Genomic DNA, 8,406 nt, shown 5'->3' on the forward strand with positions numbered 1-8,406 from the left:
TCAATTCTCTCTTTAGTCAAGGTCAGTTGTGGTTGGAGACCTGCCTCTCAAGCCCCCAGAAACTGTCCGCCCTGACCCCTAAGGCCATGTTTGCCTCCCCAAGCCTGTTGTCTGGCAGCCCTGAGTGCTGTGCTCGCAGAAGCTAGTAGTTTGTCACCTCTTACTCCGTAGCACCATTCTTCCATGGGGCCAGTTAGCAATGAGAGGCACCGTCAAAGAGAAGGCAAACTTGCTGATCAGGTGCAAGGACTGTTCTGTCCCCATCCTCCTGCACCCCCCCCCGGGGGGCCTTGGGGATGGGGGCTTCACTTGTGCCAGAGTGAAAGATTGAAGGGGAAACGGATGTCCCATGTCCCGTGACTGAAACACAGCCTGGAGCAGCTGGTCGGTTCCCTGTGCTGTTCGCTTCCAGACAGCTAGAGTGGGGATGCGAAAAGGAAGGGAAGCCGTGCCCCAGGACTTGGAGATTGTTCTCCCCAGCAGAAGGAGGAGACCAGGGCCCGCATCCTGTTCACACCACACGGGAGGCCTCTTCTTCCTAGCCGCCTGTCTCCTTTCCAGTGTGGCTCTGGCTGCTGCTGTTTCTTTTAGGAGCAGTGCATTTATTTAATTCTTGCTGATGTTGGAAGAGGTCGCTTTCTGTTGGTTGTGACTTAGATCCTGATCGCTAGCTACCCCAGGGCAGCCCGCTCCACGGACTGGGGCTATAGAAGATGAGGTGAGGTCTCGTCTCAGTGGCAGGTGCTACATTCTCTCTTTCTCTTTTTGTTCTTGGTACCCGGGATGGAGCCCAGGCTCCTCACACAGAACAAGCAAGTGCTCTATCCACCATTTAGCTACATCACGGGACATTTTTGAAAATTTAATTTATTGCTTGTGTGTGTACAGGCCTTTTCCCTGCGTGTCTGTCTGTCTGTCCACCACCTGCATGCCTAGTGCCCTTGGAGGCCAAAAGAGGGAACTTTTGGGTGGTTATGAGCTGCCAAGTGGGTACTTGGAATTGAACCCAGGTTCTGGAAGAGATAATGGTATCTTTAAAGCAACTAGTATCCTTAACCACTGAGCCATCTCTCAACCAGTATCCTTATCCACTGAGCCATCTCTCAAGCCCCTGTATTTTCAATGTGAAAGTATCTCACTAAGCATCCCAGGGTGGCTTTGGAGTCATTCTGTAGCCCAGGCAAGCCTTGAGCTCTTGGCTCTGCTTCAGACCCCAAGTAACTGGGTGTCATTAGGCTTTCCTTACATTTGTTGTTGTGCTGAGATGAGGGCTCTCTAGCCCTGCCTGTCCTGGAACTCTCTACTTAGATTAGGTTGCTTTTGAATTCATGGAGATCTACCGGCCTCTACTTCCCAAATGCTGGAATCAAAGGCATGTGCCACCTCATTCATCTCCTTCATAAATTATTATTAAAAAAATATATATATACATGCCTGTAGTCCAGCACTAAGGAGACAGAAGTAGGAAGAACAGGATTCAAAGTTATTATCAGCTACATATAGTAAGTAGGAGGCCAGCCTGGGCTACATAAGCCTGTCACAACAAGTGAACAAAACTAAAAGCAAGGCAAGTGATTATTATACCAGCACAATTAATGATAATATTATTAATGTTTTGACTCTGACTCTGATTCTGTAGCCCCAGACATCAGAGTTTGCTCTGGCTAGCAAATTTGTGGCAATCCTCCTGCCTCACCCTCTCAACTGATGGGATTACACTTCAAGGGGAGACGATAGAATTACGCCATTGTTACGCTGCCCTCACATTTCTCCTGATTTCTCTTAGAATTATGTTTGTCTCTGATAATGAGACAGCCACTAGTCTCATCAGATCCGAGAGGCAACAGCGCCCTCTGGTGTCCAAAGCTCAGACCCACAAAGGGAAGAACAAGAGAAGAGGCCCCAGGAAGGGCAAAGTCACATGACCCTGCCCCAAGGTGCCAGACCAAGCGCTGGGATAGTCTGTCAGACAGTGCTTGCCGTTCTGGGAAGCTAGGCAGTTAGGAGCCTGCAGAGACGCCGTCGCAGGTTAGACTAACATCAGGGCCTGTACTGGCCAGAGCCAGCCTGGACCGAGAAGAAGATAAAGTCCTTTCCATAAAGTTCTGAAGCACTAATCATCCTTCCACGGGATGGAGGGAACAAGCCTTTCCAGAAACCACGGCCAAGGACTCTGGGTGGCTTTAGAAGGGCATTTTGGAAGGGCGTTTCCATCTACAGGGGGTCCCCCTTCCTGAAGGGACACAGCCAGGTCAGCACATGGGTGTGCTGGGTGGCAGGACATCTTGGGTTCCTTTCCTTGGGCTGCTTCTGATCCTAAGGCAACTGCCATACTGGCTCCTGGCACCAGCACTGTTGGCAATCCCAGGATTTTTCTGAGTGAGGACAGGTGAGAAGGGCACTTTGTTGAGCACTTACTGCGTGCTAGATGGTTTTTGTTGTTGTTTTGGTTTTGATTTTTCCAGACAGGGTTTCTCTGTATAGCCCTGGCTGGCCTGGAACTCACTCTGCAGACCAGGCTGGCCTCGAACTCAGAAATTCGCCTGCCTCTGCCTCCCAAGAGCTGGGACTAAAGGCGTGCGCCACCACTGCCGGGGCGCTGCATGGTTTTTAAATTATCATTTGATCACGATCCTTCGTATAAAACGGGAGCATCTAGATTGTCTTTGGATGGTGAGGCTGATTGACAGAACTGTGCAAACCTGCGCTTTCTCCTGCCCCACAACAGGCCTCGGATGGTAGCTGTGGAAACCAGAGCCCCCACTAGCTGTTTTGGTTGGCAGAGAGGAGCCATGAGTAGGAGGAGATGGTTGCCTCCTGCCTGCCCACCCCACTCCCATTTATCATATGGTAGCCACTCGTGCTCCTAGCCTGTTGGAAATTGGGTAGGAGGTTCTGACTCCTGTCGTCTCAGGCCCTCAGATGAGAAACAGAGAAGGGTCCGGAAGGTGGGCAGGAAAGAGGCTTTAGAGTCCTCTCTGAGCTTGCTTTGGAAAATGTGGTTTGACCCGAGCCCTTTGAGAGGCAGCTCAGGGCACTGGTGCCAGACTGGGGCGTCGTACGCTGTCCGGCAGTTCTCTGCCAGCAGCAAGAGCTGCCAGCAAACCCAGGATCAGCTGTGGGTGTGAGAAACAAGCCAAGCAAATGCAAACACCAGGGCTGGAGATGAGTGACTGAGAGGGGTTTGTTGAGGACTCCACTTCAACTTCTAGCACTTGCAGCAGGGGACTCACAGGTGTCTGCAGCGCCAATTCCCGGGCCTCCCACACTTCTGGCCTCTATGGTGGGCACTGCACTTGGGTGGATATACCTGTGGATATGCTCACATACATGTAATTAAAAAGAGGGCAAATCTTGAAGAAAATGTAAAAAACGACCTCTTTCCTCAAGGGAAATATGAAAGAATTTATTTCAGCCTAGGAACGGAGACTTAGGCTCCCCCCAAACTCCATGGTCCATTGTGGCAGTAAGTTTTGTGAAGTTTTAAATATAGAACTAAGAAAGTCATAACACTTTTCACATCATGGGTGAGTTCATAAAGGTAGGCGGTTACAGCAAATTGGGGACATCTCGGCTATCAGCCTCAGATGCTGTCTGATGGCATTCTTAGTTTTCGGATTGGTGGAAGGTAGGGCACTGCTCACCATTCCAAAAGGACTTACCTAATAGTTATGTTAGGCCACACAAGGAGGTGGGCAGTAAATGACTATTCAAATGAAAGGCTCGAGAAAACAGAGATAAAGTGTACTTACACCCCGGGCCTACCACTCTCCAACCTTTTATTTCAAACCCTTACATCCTACTCAACCTGCTGTTGCAGGTGCAGCCTCTTTCCAAGGACTTGTTCACAGTGCCAACTCTGAAAACGACCGGAAGTGTCACTGCAACGTAAGCCCTTCCACTCTGCACCTCAGCCTACCTTCTTGGTGAGCTAAAGTAGAGCTTTTAAGGATGCAGTGGGCACAAACACCCAGAGGGACCAGCAGAGGGCAGGCACCCCCACAGGGAATTTGGCTGGCGTTCAAGTAGAATCAAGAGGTGGCTGGACTCCAGGTATCTCCAAGATTTTGGAATTTAATCCCCCTGTATATACTCTCTCTGAAAGAGTGTGTGTGTGGATGTGTGTATCTCCCCCCATTCTTGTCCCTGTGCCTCTGTACACCTGTAATCTTCATTTGTTTGCCTGCCATTCTAGGTAAGCATGTGTATGTGTATGCTAAGTCAAGAATGGGTGTGCATCAATGGCCGAAGTACCAAAAATGATGATGGAATCAGGTGCGGTGGTACACACCTATAATCTCAGCACTCCACAGGCTGATCCACTGGAGTGATCTTAGTTCAAGGTCAGCCCGAGTTACAAAATGAGATTGAGGTCAGCCTGTGCTATATATAGTATAGCCTTGTCTCAATAAAGCAACCAAGTGGGATGTGGTGGCACACACCTTTAATTCCAGCACTCCAGAGGCAGAGGCAGGAGAATGTTTGTGAATTTGTAGCCAGCATAGTCTACATATTGAGTTCTGGGACAGCTAGGACTACATAGAGAGAACCTGTCTCAGAGAGAGAAAGAAAGAAAGCATCCAAACTAACTAAACAAACAAAGACAGTGGGGGTGGGTGGGAAGATGGCTCAGTGGGTAAAACTGATTGCTGAGCAAGCCTTCAACACCCCATGGGGATCCCTGCACTTGTACAAGATGGGAGGTGGAGACAAGGGAGGGACTCTTTGAAGCTCATGGGCCACTAGCCTGGCTTGTGTGATACAGAGGAAATAAAGAGATCCTGTCTCAAACAAGGTGGAAGGCCAGGCCTGCTGCTCAGGGCTGTCCTTTGATCTCTACATAAGCACTGTGTGCACACAAAACAACCAAGGCCTCAGCCTTGGAGGTGCAAGAAGAAGCACTGTAGGAGGAGTGAGCGAAACAAGGGACAACGTGACAACTTCCTCTCTCTCTTCTCCCCCGCCCCTTCTTACTCTCGGTCTTTTTTTTTCTCTCTTTAAAAAATAATTATTTAATTTATTTTATGCATATAAGTATTTTGCTTGTATGTTTGTATACCATGTGTGTGCCTGGTACCTGTGGAAGCCAGAAGGGGGCACCAGACCTCCTGGAACTGGAGTTAACAGACAGTTGTGAGCTGCCATGTGGGTGCTTGAACCCATGTCTTCTGGAATAGCACCCTCTGCTCTTTCCCACTGAGCCATCTTTCCAGCTCCTTATTCTCATTCTTAGTTTTGTTCTTCTTCTTCTTTCTCCTTGGCTTTCTAACCCTTCTCCTCATTGACTTTGTCCCCCTTGGTTCTTGTGATAGCAATATGTCCAAGTTTCTCCTGGTTATTTGTGTTGGGGTTTAGAGTGGGAAGGGTTAGGAACAGGACTTGGGGGAGAGGAAGGTGCATCTTAAGACTTCCCAGTCAGCCAATCAGAAGGACTCCAAGAGCTGCGGTCCCCCAAGTTCCTGGGGCTGATGACGATTTGTGTCTTTCTAAGTTATATAGTTAGCTGGTTCTACTGTCTTAGAGTGAGAGTTTCATTATCTAGCCCAGGCTAGCCTGGAACTTGCTATATAACTCAGTCCAGTTCCTAGCTCACAATCCTCCTGACTCAGTCTCTAAATGGTTAAGATTTCAGGTGTGTGTCATCACACCTGGCTGTTTCAAGTTAGTCTGCAAAAACCAGATTGAAAAAAAAAAAATGGTGCAGGAAGGGGGGGGCACATGTTCTAGCCGCTCTTAGTAATCTCTCCAGAATTTTTGGTTTGGAAAGACTTGAGATTCACCTTGAAGTTGCATTTTTACACAAACCACTTTCCATTAGATTGCCTGGGGCTGAGGGATTGTGGGTAGAGGCCAAGCACTATGGGGAACTCAGTTTTCTCAATGACCACCAAGGGGCAGCACAGACCACACTCTCGGTGCTTCATCCTGAACAAAGAAGATAGATGCAGAGCCTGCCTGGCCTTAGAACTCAGGACCAGGCAGGAGGAGAGAGTAAAACCGGCAATTTAGTGGTGCCCATCTTTAATCCTAGCACTTGGGTGGCAGAGGCAGGCAGATCTTTATGAGTTCAAAGCCGGCCTGATGTGTATAGTTAGTTCCAGGTCAGCCAGAACCCAGAGCTACACAGTGAGTGAGACCTTAAAGGAAAACTAGCAGCTAAGAAACAGGAAGACTCCCCCCCGCCCCCCCCCCCCCCGCAGATCACAATCCTGATTCTATTTATTATAGACAGTGTCTCACTGTATAGTCCATGGCTGGTCTAAAACTCACGGATGGATGGTAATCACCACCATGCCCAGATGGTTCTTGGTTTTACTTGCAGTTGTGGGTGTTTGTTTGTTTGTTTGAGACAAGGTCTTGCTGTGTATAGCTCGGGCTATCCTGGAGCTCTCAATGAGTCTTGCCTACTTTATGCCCACTCTACTTCAGCCTTACCTTTTGAAATGTTATTTTTCATGTGTATGGGAGGTTAGCCTGCACGTACGACTGTCTGTTTGCTACATAACTACCATGTGTATACCTGATGCCCAAGGAGGGCAGCTCAAAGAGGGCGTTGGATCCTCTGGAACTGGAGTTTCAGATGCTTGTGACCTGCCCTGTGGGTGCTGGATGGAACCTGAGTGGTCTGGAAGAGCTCTTATCTCTGAGCTATCTTTGCAGCCCTTGCTTTGGCTTCCTGCAGGTGTAGATTACAAGTGTGTGCCACCGTGACCAGCCGGCTTGGTTTTTATTTCAAGTGTACACAAGGAGGGAGGGGAGGACAATTTCCTTTGAACATTGGGTCCCGCCAATGGGAAAAATGTTGACTTTGAAGACTACAGTTGCAGCTTGACACTTAGAGCCAGGTGCCCCCACCTTTTTTTTTCCTGGGGGCAGGGAGAACTGAGAGAGAACTGCCTAGCTCAGTGGGAGATTGTTTGCCTAGTGTGGGAGAGGCTCTGGATTCAACTCTTAGAACTGAAAAAGAAATCTATATCCTATATTCAGGAGCCAGAGGCAGGCTGATCTCTGTGAATTTGAGGCCAGGGTTCCAGGACATTCAGGGCTACATAACAGAGAGACCCTGTCTTAAAACAAACAATAAAAACATCCTATATTCCATAGACATCTTTAGCCTTTCCAGAAAAGAAATACACCCTTTCCCCCATCTTCTCTGTATACATTAGCATATAATTGTTTTTAAACAGATAATAGCAGCCTGGTCTACAGGGTGAGTTCCAGGACAGCCAGGGCTATACAGAGAAACCCTGTCTCGGAAACAAAACAAAACAAACCACAAAAAAACCCAAAACAAACAAACAAAAATAATAGGGCTGTAGCTCAGTTGGCAGAGTACTTACGTAGCAAAGTCCTAGGTTCAGTTGCCAGCACTGCACACACTGGCTGCACTGGTGCACACAGCACTGCACACACTGGCTGCACTGGTGCACACAGGCACCTGTAGCAATCAACGATACAGGTAGGAAGATGGGAAAGGCAAAGTCATACTAGGCTATTGTGATGTTTGAATAAAAATGGCCTCCATAGGCTGTTATGCTTGAATATTTAATCCCCACTTGGTGGAACTGTTTGGGTGGTGGACCCTATGGGAGGAGGTGTGTCCCTGGGAGTGTGCTTTGATGTTTCAAAAGACTCCCACCATTTCCAGTTGGCTCTCTGCCTGCATCTCACAGATCAAGATTGGAGCTGTCAGCTGCTATGGTGTCATGCCTGCTGCCGGCTCCTGCCACGGTGGTGACAGAACAGGAAACTCTAAATAAAACCTTGCTACTGTAACTTGCCTCGGTTGTAGGATCTTGTCACAGCAATAGTAAAGAAACCAAGACTGGATATATTGTGGTTCCAGGTCTCTCTTTTGAGACCTTTGTGAAAACAAAAACAAAACAAATAAATAAAACAAAACAATAACAACAAAAAATAGAAATAAGGCTGGGCGTGGTGGCACATGCCTTTAATCCCAGCACTCAGGAGGCAGAAGTAGGCAGATTTCTGAGTTTGAGGCCAGCCTGGTCTACAGAGTGAGTTCCAGGATAGCCAGGGCTATACAGAGAAACCCTGTCTCGAAAAACAAACAAACAAACAAAAAGAAATAAAATTAAAATATAAATGGAAAGCCAAACAAAGGGATACCTGACTCTGAGGCCCACACACAAACCAACCAACTCTACCTCAGCAGGTCTTTGAGATGGCTCAGTAGATGAAGGTGCTTGTAGCCAAGCCTGAGGGGAGAGTTCTATTCCTCATGGAACCCACATGGTAGAAGGAGAGAGAGAACAGACTTCTGCAAGTTGTCATCTGACTTCCACAGATGCACCACTGCACACATACACACAAATACAATAAGTGTGAAAAGCAGGAAAATAAAACCTCTGGGGCAGCCAAGGCAAGAGCATCACAAGTTCCATG

The sequence above is a fragment of the Mus musculus genome, chromosome 9 (assembly GCF_000001635.26).
Source record: "Mus musculus strain C57BL/6J chromosome 9, GRCm38.p6 C57BL/6J".
NCBI lineage: Eukaryota > Metazoa > Chordata > Mammalia > Rodentia > Muridae > Mus > Mus musculus.